This window comes from Procambarus clarkii, chromosome 47, assembly GCF_040958095.1.
Source record: "Procambarus clarkii isolate CNS0578487 chromosome 47, FALCON_Pclarkii_2.0, whole genome shotgun sequence".
NCBI lineage: Eukaryota > Metazoa > Arthropoda > Malacostraca > Decapoda > Cambaridae > Procambarus > Procambarus clarkii.
In genome coordinates this window covers 23,090,033-23,106,603 of record NC_091196.1, presented here as the reverse complement: position 1 = coordinate 23,106,603, position 16,571 = coordinate 23,090,033, and the positions used below count along the sequence as shown (strand labels likewise).

Below are 16,571 nucleotides of genomic sequence, written 5' to 3'. Positions count from 1 at the left end.
AAGTCATCTTTATTGAGGACTGCGTTAGCCTGCCTGCCTCGCCATCAGCCTTTAGTTAGCCTGTCTCGCCGTCAGCCTTTAGTTAGCCTGCCTCGCCGTCAGCCTTTAGTTAGCCTGCCTCGCCGTCAGCCTTTAGTTAGCCTGCCTCGCCGTCAGCCTTTAGTTAGCCTGCCTCGCCGTCAGCCTTTAGTTAGCCTGCCTCGCCGTCAGCCTTTAGTTAGCCTGCCTCGCCGTCAGCCTTTAGTTAGCCTGCCTCGCCGTCAGCCTTTAGTTAGCCTGCCTCGCCGTCAGCCTTTAGTTAGCCTGCCTCGCCGTCAGCCTTTAGTTAGCCTGCCTCGCCGTCAGCCTTTAGTTAGCCCGCCTCGCCGTCAGCCTTTAGTTAGCCCGCCTCGCCGTCAGCCTTTAGTTAGCCTGCCTCGCCGTCAGCCTTTAGTTAGCCTGCCTCGCCGTCAGCCTTTAGTTAGCCCGCCTCGCCGTCAGCCTTTAGTTAGCCCGCCTCGCCGTCAGCCTTTAGTTCCCTATCTATTGGTGGAGTGAACTTCACCAACTGGCATAGCTTGGTGACGTTGGTGAAGCCCAGTAATATTGACATTCACCAAGTCGTCTTTACCCAAGTACATTATTATTAACCAGAGAGCGTTGCCATCCTCGATAACTGTTCAAGCATTCTTCCTTTATGTTTTATTAATGAATAACTTTGTAGAGACCTTTCACATTCTACTATGAGCTTCTTGACCCCGTCGAGACCACCACTAGAGGTGGCGGAGGCGAGAGGGACAAGACAAATATTTTTAATTCTTTTTCTCTTCCACGAAAGACGTCTAACAGGTTATCAGCGAAGACCACAGTGCGTACCTGGGAATTAGTGAACTGTTGTGGGTTGCATCCTTGAAATACGTCGGTCGTGCGTAAGCCTGGCGACGTCTCGTCGCCAGGCTTACGGCCTCGCGTACACCTGACTGGTGAAAACCTGACTGCACGCTCCAGGGTAATAACGAGTTAGGTTTCAGTAATGATTATTATATCTGGTGTGCACTCGGGTCTTTCCCGAGGCGGGCGTCAAGGGAGGCGATGATGTGTAAGGTTCTGAGATGCCTGAACCAGCGCATCAACACAAACCCTCACACTGGAGTTTTTTGTTGAAGTATTGCTTAAATAGATTACAGATAGCCTCATAGTACATGAGATGTGGTTGGTGTTTTCTCGTGGCATGACACATGATACTCTACATATAAACAGTTATGTTCTCTCGTGGCGGTAATCGCTCCTCTATATACTAATATAAAAAAAAACGTAAAAGTGTTCACCAGTATTCATCTGCTTCTGACACTGTAGACGTCGTAGACGCAACGTGCTTGATACAAGTCTGCGTCCAACGTCGTAGATGTAGTAGGTTTGATCCAGGTCTGCGTCCAGTGTCGTAGATGCAGGTCTGCGTCCAGTGTCGTAATCGCAGTAGTTTTTATGTGAATCTGCGTCCAGCATGGTTCCCATTGTCGGGGACTGAAAGCCTGTTAGGTTAATCGAGGTCTTCATTCGCCAACGACCGACCTATTCCAAGGATGCAACCCACAACAGTTCACTAATTCCCAGGTACCACTTTTACTAAGTGAACTGCGGCATCGAATGAATGCCCAAAACATCTCTTCTTGTCTGGGAATCGAACCCGAGATTATTAGATTGTAAGGGGTAGAGGTCCCATCCTCTCGGCAATCCCCCCCCCTCTCCTCCCTCTTCACCTTTCTTCCCGTCTCCTCTCTTAAAAATCCCCTCCCTCTCTACTCTTGTCCTCCCATTTCAAACATCTCTCCCTCTCTCCCTCCCTCACCTCCTCCTTCTCCCTCCCTCCCTCCCTCTCCTTCTCTCTCTCCCTCCCTCCCTCTCCTTCTCTCTCTCCCTCCCTCCTTCTCTCCCTCCTCTTTCCCTCTCACAGAAAAATGATAAAGAACTGATATTGCTACGAACAACGGGAACCAATATTGTATGACCATTAAAATGACTGATGACTGCAGGTTTCCTTTCTATTACAGAAGCATTTGGGCAATATTTACTTTCACCTGATGACTCTGTTCACCTAGCAGTAAATAGGTACTCGGGAGTTAGACAGCTGTTTCATCCTGGGAATAGTCAATAGTTGGCTTAATAAGATATGTTAGCTATAATAGGCCAAGAGTCATTACATTAAGCAACAGGCAGTTGGAAAAGTGGGTTCCAAGAGGAATCCGCTTTTAAGGTCATAACTTAAGGTCATTATTGTTATGAAAACGTCGTACTACTTTGGAGCTCATAAATTGTTTAATAAACGCGAGTAAAGCTGCCATGATTGATGAAAGATGTAGAGGTTTCGCAGTTGACTGCATTTAATGCTTAATGAATGCAGTCCCCTGGCCGCTGGCATTAATTCCTAAGCGACAGGACCTACAGAAGTGTGGCAGGGACTGTCCTTAGCAGCGTCACGGCGCCCCTGTGACTTGATTGATTAAGTTTAAGCCAACCAAGAGGTGGCACGGGTATGAATAGCCCATAACCTGTGACTTGGTCCTGGTGTTTGCCGGACAACTGTAGTGTCGCGGGTAGTGCTAATTGTCGCCTTCTTCTCCGCGTGTTTACTTGTTGCGGTCTTGACAAGGCACATAAACAATTTTACTTTTGCTTTTAAGAACAGTGCGAGCAGTTGTGAGGAGAACCTCACAACGAGGCTCTCTTGTAGCCTTGCGCTACTTTTTGTTGCTATCACTGCTTTGTTGTTTGTTGTTTTGCTGTTTGTTTTGTTTGTTGTTTGTTGCTATCACTGGAGAGGTTGGGGGGCCATGTGTGTGTGTCGATGATGAAGCTTCACATTGAGGAAAATATCAGTACAGTATTGTTTAATTTTTTAACACTTAATACAAACATTAACTTGACATTTCAGTTATTATAGATCTGATGATGTAATAACTGATTAGATATGTAAAAGATAGGTTATCAGCGTCAAGGTTGTCTGAAGTTGGGGTGATGACGTAACTTGTCTGTATTACCTGGTAAGTACTCACCTAGTTGTGCTTGTGAGGGTGAAGCTGCAGCTCCTTGGTCCCGCCTCTCGACTGTCAGTCTACTGGTGTACAGGTTCCTGAGCTTCTTGAGCTCCATTATATCTACATTGAAATTGTGTATGGAGTTAGCTTCTTGTTTCTTGTGTTGTGGAATAGTTAATTCTTATACCTTATCCTTCTTCCTCACCCAAGACCTTGCAGCACTCTATCTCCTGTGGTAAAGTCTCACACACACACGGTGGGACTATTTAACGATTGGTGCCCAGTCAATCCTCCCTGGCCAGGACTTGGAACTCTGACCAAATCGCAGGACGAGTGTGTTACCACTACCTCACCCAGACAACACAAATTTGTAACATTTGGGGATATACTTGATAGCTGTGTGGTGTCCGTGTCATGTTGGATGCCAGGATGTCGCAGCAGCAAATACCTGCAAGGACTGGCAGGAGTTTGTTAGTAACACAACAATAATGAAATCCCGATTTGGCGTAATTTTGTGAAAAATCGGCATAACACTCGATGTAAAATGAATGTGTAGGTGCTGATTTCCCCGCCCTCTGCCTGCCTTTACAGACAAACCTGACAAGTGGGTGAGAGTTTCATGAAGGTGTTATGAGTCCTTGTGGTTCTTGGTTCTTCCCACACTCCTTGCTAGCGGGTCTCCGCCCTTCCTCCAGGTGGAGGTCGTGTTCCTCCTCTTCCTTCAGGAGGTCATGTCCCTCCCTCCCTCCTCTTCCTCCTCCAGGAGGAAGAGGAGGGAGGGAGAGGGGGGAGGGACATGCTCAACAAATTTGACACACATTTGGTACAACAAATATCCATTTCATCAGAAAGAAGCACAATCCAGGAACACTAAAAATAATAAAGTGGACAGATCACTAGAATAAGATTGTTAAAGTCTTGAATGCAAGGTAAAAAAATTACAATATGTAAGAACCTAATTCCGATTGGGCATACCAACCAAAACACAGATGAAAGTGAAGGTGAGTCGAGGAGGGAGGGAGGGGGGGGGAGGTCAGGAAGATTTTGTTTGGAAAGAGGGGGGTGGGGTGTGGGGGGGTTGGGGAAAGAGGAAAGGTTGTGCAGGGGTAGGGAAATGATGAGTGCCCTGGAGTAGGGGGGGTAGACGAGGGAGGGAGAATTGAGGAGGGGGTGTAGCCCTGTAGGATAGATATACAACCGTTGGTCAATTCATTGACGTATTAAAGCTTGACCTGTAACTCTGCAGGCCGTCCCGAGGCTGTTCCTCCAGGCTGTGGCTGACCCCAAACACGTATTAGTCATTTTTGACAGTTTGTAACCAAACCCGGTATTTTCTCATGTATATATTCTCTCATATACTACAGTATATGTATTCCATATATGTGTATTATAATTCGGCGCATATTGTGGCCAAGGATAGGTTAGACCAAGTGTTTTTGTTGTGTTGGGAATTATTTATATTTGTAATGCATGAATGACGCATTTAAAGAAGTGTCATTTGAACAGAGGGCAAGAGTGATGCACTGTTTGAGAAAAGTTCGAACGTCATCGGTTCTAATTCCTGTTTAAAGTGTGTTTTTTGGCACTCATAAGCAAGAGTTTTGCCGGCTGGATTAAAGAGCATTTGGCCTTTGTTTACGATGGCGGGCTGTAAAGTTTCAAGATGGTGTGAACTAAGCGGGGGTGAGCGCGACAAAGTAAATAACAAGATCGAGATCACGCTAAAGCTTAGAAGTGATTGTGAACTGCATGCAAGCGTCGAAGAGCGTTTTTGTAGAGGCCCCGTCGAGCGCTCTTCTGGTTGGGTGATTCTTTCCCCGAGGGGCTCTTCTGGTTGTTGGTGAAGAAACTCTTGGCTGTCACTAGTAGTTCGACAACACAGGAGGATAGCGAGGCTCGAGGCGCAACTTGAAGCTGGCAGTGAAGGAACACTTGGGGTGACACTGAGGGATGGTTGTTGGTGCCTAGCCCGGAGGCAACAAGTGAGCCAGCCATGCTCCTGATGAGCCACCCACCATTGGTGAGTCGTCTTGCTGGCTCTCCACCTGGTGAGTGTCGTCCTCTAGCTAGGTAAGGAGCCTCTAGCGGACATGCACTTGCAGCTCTCTTGTTGCCACTATAACTGTGACCCAGCTCCACCACAGCTCTCCACCACAGCCCTCCACCACAGCCCTCCACCACAGTCCTCCATCACAGCCCTCCACCACTCGCCAACAACACTGCACCACCACACATCAGGAGAAGGGGGAAAGAAAGGTAATTATCGCGTCACCTGCTGAGTCATGCTTGTGGCCACCGTTTGGCCACAGTCCCGGGAGGCCCGTCCTGCACCCCACACCGTCACCCATCACTGCCTTACACAAGGTGGACCATGCACCGGATGCCCATGTAATATATTTAAACAATCTTCCCACGTACATCAATGAAGCGCGTCAATGACTGGGCAAGTACAACTCAAACTTAACTTGCAGGCATATACCTTGCTAATGAATTTTTTAAAAGACAAAGGCAGTGGACTTGTATACTGTGACTCGCAGAGTGCACTCCTGGCATTGAACGCATATAGTAGTTACACCCAGAAAATAGTCAGTGATATTCGAATGAATGTTTTAGCTGCTAAAAAAAAAACAGATTTGAAATTAAATTCCTATGAATATCATCACATGTTGGCATCTCAAGGCATGACACTGTTGATATGCTTAAAGACAGCCTGTAGAAAACCAGTGCTAGAAATTCATATGGGTGTTTCATTAGCAATGGCAAAGAGAATACTCAAATATCTAATGAAAATCTCACCGAAATAACAAATTCACAAAGACCTGAAAGTTGTAGCATTAAACATTATGATAAATATCGTGAGGAGACATTCACATATGGGACTAATAGAACAAGAACCCGGCAATGTGATGTTATAGTGGCCAGAATACGCCTGGGATATAGACGTATCTGGCAGCTTTCTCAAAACCCAAATGTCGAGTACACAATGTGTCAACTTTGTGAAAGAGAAAACATGCACACTCTTGAACATTATATTGTAGAATGTTCCACATTGACTGACTTACGCTATCTTACCAAACTGACTTAACAGACTTAACCTGACTGATTTTACAGCTATCTTACCCTCTCAGAATAAGAGAGCCATAAATGTATGTATGTGTAAATATATGTATATATGTGTGTGTGAATGTGTATGTATGTGTATAAAGTATATGTGGAAGCTGATCACAATTACATTTCACCTTTGTAAATTCACATTAATGACACTACGTAAAAGACACATCGAACACTTTATGTAGGGCATACGTAACTCTTGACGTGTGTATGTGGATGCCACACACACACACACACACACACACACACACACACACACACACACACACACACACACACACACACACACACACACACACACACACACACACTTATATGTGATATTACAGGAAAAGACATTACAGGAAAGAGATGGTTGGGTTGACTGCATCTATCTGGAGCTAAAAAAGGCTTTCGACAGAGTTTCACATGAAAGGTTGTTCTGGAAACTGGAAAATATTGGAGGGGTGACAGGTAAGCGTCTAACATGGATGAAAATTTTTTTGACTGATAGAAAAATGAGGGCAGTGATCAGAGGCAATGTATCGGACTGGAGAAATGTCACAAGTGGAGTGCCGCAGGGTTCAGTTCTTGCACCAGTGATGTTTATTGTCTACATAAATGATCTACCAGTTGATATACAGAATTATATGAACATGTTTGCTGATGATACTAAGATATATAAATTAATAAATGAATAATAAATTAATAAATAAATTTCATCTCCTGCAAAATACTTGAAAGAATAATTAGGCTAAGATTTGTTGCACACCTGGAGAGCGTTGGGTTTGTAAACAAACACCAATATGGGTTCTGGACAGGGAAATCATGCCTAACAAACCTTTGGGAATTCTATGATAAAATAATAAAGATAAGACAGGACAGAGAAGGCTGGGCAGACTGCATATTTCTAGACTGCCTAAAGGCCTTTGATACAGTACCGCACATGAGACTGCTATTCAAACTTGAGAGGCAGGCAGGAGTAAGCGGAAAGGCCCTAGCATGGGTAAGGAACTACCTAACAGGAAGGAGTCAGAGAGTAATGGTAAGGGGCGAGAAGTCGAACTGGCGAACAGTAACGAGTGGAGTACCTCAAGGATCGGTGCTGGGACCAATCCTATTTCTAATTTACGTAAATAATATGTTTACAGGCGTGGAATCCTGCATGTCGATGTTCGCAGATGACGCAAAATTAATGAGAAGAGTTGTGACAGATGAGGATTGTAGGATCCTCCAAGAGGACCTGAACAGGTTGCAGAGATGGTCAGAGAAATGGCTACTGGAGTTCAATACGAGTAAATGTAAAGTTATGGAAATGGGATCAGGAGTATAGGCGACCAAAGGGACAGTACACAATGAAGGGGAACTGCCTACCTGTAACGATTCGAGAAAGAGACCTGGGAGTGGACGTAACACCTAATCTAACTCCTGAGGCACATATAAATAGGATAACGACAGCGGCGTACTCTACACTGGCGAAAGTTAGAACTTCATTCAGAAACCCAAGTGAGGAGGCTTTCAGGGGAGGTTTTATACTGCCTATGTGAGACCAGTCTTAAAGTATGCCGCGCCATCATGGAATCCCCACCCGAAGAAACACGTAAGGAAACTGGAAAAGGTTCAGAAGTTTGCGACGAGGCTTGTCCCAGAGCTACGAGGGATGGGATATGAAGAGCGCCTGAAAGAACTGAACCTTACGACACTAGAAAAAAGAAGGGAGAGAGGGGATATGATAGGAACATAAAATACTCAGGGGAATTGACAAAGTGGAAATAAATGAAATGTTCACACGCAATAGTAACAGAACGAGGGGACATGAGTGGAAGCTGGAAACTCATATGAGTCACAGAGATGTTAGGAAGTATTCTTTTAGCGCGAGGGTAGTGGAAAAATGGAATGCACTTAAGGAACAGGTTGTGGAAGCAAACTCTATTCATAATTTTAAAACTAGATATGATAGGGAAATTGGGCAGGAGTCATTGCTGTTAACAACCGATGCTCGAAAGGTGGGATCCAAGAGTCAATCCTCGATCCTGCAAGCACAAATAAGCGAGTACACACACACACACACACACACACACACACACACACACACACACACACACACACACACACACACACACACACACACACACACACATGCAGATGACGCAAAATTAATGAGAAGAGTTATGACAGACGAGGATTGTAGGATCCTCCAAGAGGACTTAAACAGGCTGCAGAGATGGTCAGGGAAATGGCTACTGGAGTTTAACACCAGTAAATGTAAAGTTATGGAAATGGGATCAGGTGACAGGAGACCAAAGGGACAGTACACAATGAAGGGGAACAGCCTACCTGTAACGATTCGAGAAAGAGACCTGGGAGTGGATGTGACACCTAATCTAACTCCTGAGGCACATATAAATAGGATAACGACAGCAGCGTACTCTACACTGGCGAAAATTAGAACTTCATTCAGAAACCTAAATGAGGAAGCTTTTAGGGCACTTTACACTGCCTACGTGAGACCCGTCTTAGAGTATGCCGCGCCATCATGGAGCCCCCACCTGAAGAAACACATAAAGAAACTGGAGAAGGTTCAGAGGTTTGCGACGAGGCTTGTCCCAGAGTTACGAGGGATGGGATATGAAGAGCGGCTGAAGGAACTGAACCTAACGACACTAGAGAAAAGAAGGGAGAGAGGAGATATGATAGGGACATATAAAATACTCAGGGGAATTGACAAAGTGGAAATAGATGAAATGTTCACACGTAATAATAACAGAACGAGGGGACATGGGTGGAAACTGGAAACTCAGATGAGTCACAGAGATGTTAGGAAGTTTTCTTTTAGCGTGAGAGTAGTAGAAAAATGGAATGCACTTGGGGAACAGGTTGTGGAAGCAAATACTATTCATACTTTTAAAACTAGGTATGATAGGGAAATGGGACAGGAGTCATTGCTGTAAACAACCGATAGCTAGAAAGGCGGGATCCAAGAGTCAATGCTCGATCCTGCAAGCACATATAGGTGAGTACATATAGGTGAGTACACACACACAGCGTGTGTATCAGAGCTATTAGAAAGAACTTTTTTTAGTGTCAGAGTGGTTGACAAATGGAATGCATTAGGAAGTGATGTGGTAGAGGCTGACTCCATACACAGTTTCAAGTGTAGATATGATAGAGCCCAATAGGCTCAGGAACCTTTACACCTTTTGATTGACGGTTAAGAGGCGGGACCAAAGAGCCAGAACTCAATCCCCGCAAGCACAAATAGGTGAGTACAATTAGGTGAGTACAGTGTGTGTGTGTGTGTGTGTGTGTGTGTGTGTGTGTGTGTGTGTGTGTGTGTGTGTGTGTGTGTGTGTGTGTGTGTATGTGTGTGTGTGTGTAATAAGGACTAAGGTGTGTCTAAGGAGGCTACGGCAAAGTCGTGAAAGCCGTAGCCTCCTTAGCTCAGGGGCAGAGCACTGGTCTTGTAAACCAGGGGTCGTGAGTTCGATTCTCACAGGGGGCACGAAGTGTTCGCTGATTTTATTTTTTTTCACAAGACGTGGTTAGGGGGGGTCTGGTAGCTGAGTGGACAGCGGGCAGGATTCATAATTCTGTGGCCCGGGGTTCGATTCACGGACCAGGCAGAAACAAATTGCAAAGTTTCTTTCACCCTGAATGCCCCTGTTATCCAGCAGTAAATAGGTACCTGGGAGTTAGACAGCTGTTACGGAGCTGCTTCCTGGGTGTGGATGTGTGTGTATGTGTGTGTGGGGGGAAAAATTAGTAGTTAATTGCCCGAAACGCTATGCATACTAGTGGCTTTAGGTATTGTATGTACTAGCTCTCTTTAAATCGAACATTATGTTTGTAACTCATCTTCAATGTATGTACCTCTACCTGGATAAAATATCTAAATCTAAACGTTGAGTGACAGTTGAGAGGCGGGCCGAAAGACCAAATCTCAACCCCTGCAAGCACAACTAGGTGAATACACACACACACACACACACACACACACACACACACACACACACACACACACACACACACACACACACACACACACACACACACACACTGAGATCAGACACGATAGAGAAGGGTAGGTGGATTGTATATTCTTGGACTGTCAGAAAGTCTTCGACACGGTATCCCACAGGAGACGTGCACAAAATGAAGAAACAGGTAGGAGTGACAGGGAAGGTTTTTCAGCTTATAAAAGCGTACCTTTGCAAAACGGAAATAGTGACAATGAGAGGAGAGACCTCAGAGTATAGCGATGCCACCAGTGGTGTTCCACAAGGGTCACTACTGTGGCCGTTATATTCCTAATCTATATGAGCGACTTACCTGAGGAGATAGATTCCTTCCTTTCAGTGTTCGCCGATGATTCTAATAATACGATGGCGATAAATATGATGGAAGACTGCATGAAACTACAAGAGGACTTGGATAGTTTGAAAATATGGTTCCTCAAGTGGCTTATAGAGTTCAACTGTAGCAAGTGTAAAGTAATGAAGCTGGGTACGGGAGACCTGGAGATCTGACACAAGGAATCACACGGGAGAGGAAATCCTACAAGAAACAGGAGAAATATGATCACCATATACAAAATCGCCATGAAATTAACAGGGCAGACAAGGACAGACTATTTAGGTATCTAGATAAAGGTACCCAGATTCCACATTTCCTAAAGTCTCGTGTCTCTAATATCTATCCACACCTTCTGGAGCTGTTTTTGCCCTTCCATGAACCCATTTATCCACCACCCAAACATTCAGCCTCCCTTTCCCATATTCATGGACCCATTTATCCACCCACCGAAACCTACTTACCCATCCTCGTAAGCCTATCCAATTATACAGAAAATGAAGTATTCCAATAATTAAAGGGTTAACAGCAACTTTAATTATATTAAACTGTAACATTTCCGAAGCTACAAGGAGTCATGTGTGTAACAAAGCCACATGGGTCATCAATCACAGACCTTCATGTGTGTAACAAGGCCACACCTGTCATCAATCACAGACCTTCATGTGTGTAACGAGGCCACATGTGTCATCAATCACAGACCTTCATGTGTGTAACAAGGCCACACCTGTCATCAATCACAGACCTTCATGTGTGTAACGAGGCCACACGTGTCATCAATCACAGACCTTCATGTGTGTAACAAGGCCACACCTGTCATCAATCACAGACCTTCATGTGTGTAACGAGGCCACACCTGTCATCAATCACAGACCTTCCTAATAATTCCCAACAATACAGTGTCATGGATTTTGTTTATTCAAATTATTATAAAAGGCGTTCAGCGTACAGCTTTAGGGACGCCGGCGGTGGGTTACAGGTATTGTAAAGGGTCATTACATTTCAAAATATTTTAAGTATCATCCTCCCTTCGTGATATGTTTTCCAATAATGGAAGCAAAGGGGCACCTAACTATCCACAACGGTGCCACCAGACCCCAAGTCACACCTCCTCAACCATAATTACCTGCGTCTTTAAGATGAAACTGGTCATTAGCTGCCAAACCTGTTCATTATTCATGTGTTGTAACTGATGGTTTACTGTGAAATACATGCTGATGGCTCTCGGTATAATTATTGCAGTTGTTACACTCGCTGATTCAGAGTTGTTACTACGGGAATGTTGCCCTTGATGACCTCAGCTGTAATTGCAATATTTTTTGCAGTCATTGGTCCAAGTTGCAACTACTGGATTGTTGCAGGGAACTCGGCAATGGGATTACGTCCATAGACGCCTCTGTACCATATCTACCAGTCGTGGGATGACGTGAAGATGGCAGATGCCTTCAGAAGTTCGCCCGGCCCTTCTTCCACCACGTTTGTCACAATCGTGCTGCCTTAAACGACGTTGCAAAACCAGGGACGTCCAGAAGAAATGTAATGTTGCATCAATGTCTTTGTACAACAATACCAACCTTCCAACTGGAGTCGTTAAAGTAGCGTGATTGAGCTTGGAACACCAGCGGAGGGCGCTAATTGTCACCTGGGTTTGTTGAGTTGTAAATGCGACACTAGCAGCCACCAGGCCGGTACTAGCAGCCGCCAGGCCGGTACTAGCAGCCACCAGGCCGGCGCATGTAGTGATACGATTTAGTTCATTGAATTTCAATAAACATGTTAATTTTTATTTGAGGGTAAACCTGAGGGGTTCACGGCCTGTTAACGACCACATGAAAGTTTCGTATGTTGTTAATTTTAACAACATAATTTTAACAACCTTAATTTAAGTAATAAGCTTACTTCTCTTTTAGTATTGTTTACCCTCATTATACCTCTAAATAATGTTTTATCTCTATTCTATGTTTTTCCCGAAGCGTTTTGCGTATTAGTGGCATGATGTGTACGCGTCACTCTTGTTCCTACAACTGTATTCTCCTTTAATGTGCTTTGTGTACAGTCTTATGAATACAAATGCATTATACCTGGCTCCTGGGCAATAATTATACCCAGGAGGTCTGATCGAGGACCGGGCCGCGAGGATGTTGAGCCCCGAAATCATCGCAAGGTATACCTCTGTTCAAAGTGTATGTAAAGCTTAAAGTGACGTTGTTTTTCACATTGAAAAATGAATGTACTTCTTTACCCCGGTGTCCCATTTGCTGCCGACAATTATTTAGAGACACGTGTAATTATAACAAAATTGCAGTAATTTTATAAATGATGATGATAATATTTCTTGTGTTGGAAGTGACTGTACCTTCACTTTGGAGAGTGTGACCCGTCCTCGAGCAGTGCTGGGTCACGCCGTGGTTGTCCCCATAGGCGCAGCAGTCTCGCTGCTTTCCTCTTGCCTGATAATATCAATCGGTATTTTCGCCACTAAGTATTATTTTGTTGATGGTACATTATCCCTATGTTAGGTGTTTGGGTTCCGTTGGCAATTGTTTATTTTTAATAGTACGTGAGACGGTGAATGGAACACTATTCCATTACCGGTCAGTTGCTCGTCCTGTGTAATAGACTCAGTCGTATGTACAGTGGGTTTTCCATTCATAAACAGGGACAAAGAGAGAGGGGGAGGATGAACTGGAGATCATTTGGACAATGTTTTGACGATGAGTTGCAAGAGTCAGCCTGGTCAGCTTCCCTTGAGAATGACTGGACAACGTAGATTTTTTGCGACTATATTTCTCGTACACCAGAGACAGACGCACGCACCCAGAACCCATGTTGTTAGCCTAGAGGCGGATCGTGATCCAGGGGACACTAGTGGGTAAAGCTTGCCTCGAGCCATGGGAAGGGGAACCTCTAACAGCATTTACAAGTCGTCTGCTTCTGTGCCCACCTGTGTAAAAAAAATAAAGCAGAGGAAGAGGAAATGTTGTGAAAGGACATGTATGGAGGCAAGAAGTGTAAATGGTGTGTATATATATAGATGCTTGGGAAGAGATGTGAGAAAATGGAACTTAAAGGGCAGGTAGGTAGTGTAGGCTAACTCTGAATCGTTTCAAGACTTTTTCCCATAAGCAGTAAGAGGATTACGGGTCAGTATATTATGTTAACAGTGGCTGAACGGCTGGGTCCAGGAACTGATGCCTGACCTGCAAGTGCATAGAGGGTAGTGCATATTGGCGAGCATGTTTCTTGTTCCTTCCGATTATTTCTCTCTGTGTTTGCCGTATGTCGTTCGCTGCAACGCTTGGTTTAATAATACAACGGAGCTTTGCATCGTCATTGTAGCTCTCTATGTCTCTCTTTCACTCTCTGTCTGTCTGTCTGTCTGTCTGTCTGTCTGTCTGTCTGTCTGTCTGTCTCTCTCTCTCTCTCTCTCTCTCTCTCTCTCTCTCTCTCTCTCTCTCTCTCTCTCTCTCTCTCTCTCTCTCTCTCTCTCTCTCTCTCTCTCTCTGTCTCTCTCTGTCTCTCTCTGTCTCTCTCTGTCTCTCTCTGTCTGTCTGTCTGTCTGTCTGTCTGTCTGTCTGTCTCTCTCTCTCTCTCTCTCTCTCTCTCTCTCTCTCTCTCTCTCTCTCTCTCTCTCTCTCTCTCTCTCTCTCTCTCTCTCTCTCTCTCTCTCTCTCACAAACACTGAAGTGATTAAGGCAGTGATCACTAGCCGACTCGTCCACAAACCTTGCTGCCCTTGTAATGCTAAAAATGTTATCAAGGCTAATGATGACCCAGCAACATTGACGACTAAAACAAGTTTTTTTTTATATCCGATAATTTTGTTTTTCTTGTTTTAAATCAGGGTCAGACTTGTCGGCTCTCCATCGCTTGTGTTCACCCCCCCCCCCGTGTTCTTCGTCCATCACCCCGTGTTCTTCGTCCACCCCCCTCCGTGTTCTTCGTCCAGCCCCCGTGTTCTCCGTCCACGCCCCCGTGTTCTCCGTCCACGCCCCCGTGTTCTCCGTCCACGCCCCCGTGTTCTCCGTCCACCCCCCGTGTTCTCCGTCCACCCCCCGTGTTCTCCGTCCACGCCCCGTGTTCTCCGTCCACCCCCGTGTTCTCCGTCCACCCCCCGTGTTCTCCGTCCATCCCCCCGTGTTCTCCGTCCAGCCCCCCGTGTTCTCCGTCCACGCCCCGTGTATTCCGTCCACCCCCCGTGTTCTCCGTCCATCCCCCCGTGTTCTCCGTCCACGCCCCGTGTTCTCCGTCCATCCCCCCGTGTTCTCCGTCCACGCCCCGTGTTCTCCGTCCACCCCCCGTGTTCTCCGTCCATCCCCCCGTGTTCTCCGTCCACGCCCCGTGTTCTCCGTCCACGCCCCGTGTTCTCCGTCCACGCCCCGTGTTCTCCGTCCACCCCCCGTGTTCTCCGTCCGCCCAGCCTTCTCTTTCTTGCTTAATCTTTGTCACCTGGTCGTAGAATTCTATTAAGCCAGTCAGGCAAGATTTACCCTCCCTGAACCCATGTTGGCGATTTGTTACGAAGTCTCTTCTCTCCAGATGTGTTACTAGATATTTTCTCTCGATCTTCTCCATCACCTTGCATGGTATACAAGTTAAGGACACTGGTCTGTAGTTCAGTGCCTCTTGTCTGTCACCCTTTTTGCATATTGGGACCACATTAACCGTCTTCCATATTTCTGGTAGGTCTCCCGTCTCCAGCGACCTACTATACACTATGGAGAGTGGTAAACAATGTGCCTCTGCACACTCTTTCAATACCCAGGGTGAGATCCCGTCTGGACCAACAGCCTTTCTCACATCCAGATCCAACAGGTGTCTCTTGACCTCATCTCTCGTAATTTCGAACCCTTCCAAGGGCGCCTAGTCTACTGCCCCCTCTCCTAGCACAGTGACCTCATCTTGTCCTATTGTGAAGACCTCCTGGATCCTCTTGTTGAGTTCTTCACACACCTCTTTGTCATTCTCTGTATACCTGTCCTCGCCTGTTCTAAGTTTCATTACCTGTTCTTTCACTGTTGTTTTCCTCCTGATGTGACTGTGGAATAGCTTTGGTTCGGTCTTGGCTTTGTTTGCTATATCATTTTCATAATTTTTCTCTGCTTCTCTTCTCACACTAACATACTCATTCTGGTTCTCTAGTATCTCTCTCTCTCTGCTTTCTGGCGTTCTGTTATTTCGGAAGTTCCTCCACGCCCTCTTGTTCAGTTCCTTTGCTTCCATACATGCCCTATTAAACCATGGATTCTTCTTTTGTTTCTCGGATTTTTCATTTTGGGCCGGCTTTTATGACGTCATGCGTGTCCTCTTGCCAGGTTGGGAGCCATGCAGGCCCTGCTGCCTAATGCAGCCTAGCCTAACACAGCCTAATCCAGCGTAGCGTAGCCTAGCCATATAAATGAACTGTGTGCGAAACGCCAGTGTACACTGACTACACCATCATCATGTACGCATCCCGAGGCATCGCTCTAGTGCACACATTTCGTCATTCGTTACAGCCTTTTCTCCGGCCATCCATCCTCCCCCCCCCAATCTCACCCCCTACCCCATCCCCCTCCCACCCCCTGCCCCATAACCCCCCCATTACCACACTCCCCCCCTCCCCCCCTCCCCTCCAACATCCCTCATGAGCGTCATTCCTCGCGCGTCTCGCCGCATTAAGCCCAGTTCGTAACTTTCACTCTTAGACTCGTAGTGTTAAAACAATCAATAATGGTCTGTTGGCTCCCCACATCCCGTGTGCTGTTCTCAAGACGTGTTCGTCTCCTCAAGGTGTCTGTGGCTGATCCTGTCCTCAAGGTGTCTGTGGCTGATCCTGTCCTCAAGGTGTCTGTGGCTGATCCTGTCCTCAAGGTGTCTGTGACTGATCCTGTCCTCAAGGTGTATGTGGCTGACCCAAGTGCCTCTAGTTGGATCTGTACATTTACATGTACATCAATACATGGGTTTGGATCCATACCTTTCTGTGTACACAAGTACACCGGGTTGAATACCCTATACCGTCCTACCTGTACGTCAGAACACCGAGTTAAGTGTACATATAAGTACATAAGAACAAGTATTAACTTCAGCGTCACCCAACATTGACAGTCACAACTCACCCGTCGTAATTCACAA

The 16,571-nt window shown here is 45.9% G+C and overlaps 1 protein-coding gene and 1 non-coding gene across 2 annotated transcripts in view; both read left to right on the top strand.

Annotated features, from left to right (window-relative positions):
* The window catches only part of GatB (glutamyl-tRNA(Gln) amidotransferase subunit B, mitochondrial), a 449,912-nt gene that overhangs the window by 10,872 nt on the left and 422,469 nt on the right, over positions 1-16,571 (top strand). The window lies entirely within an intron of this gene.
* On the top strand, positions 9,535-9,606 carry TRNAT-UGU (transfer RNA threonine (anticodon UGU)). The gene has a single exon. It is a non-coding gene; the product is annotated as a tRNA-Thr (tRNA).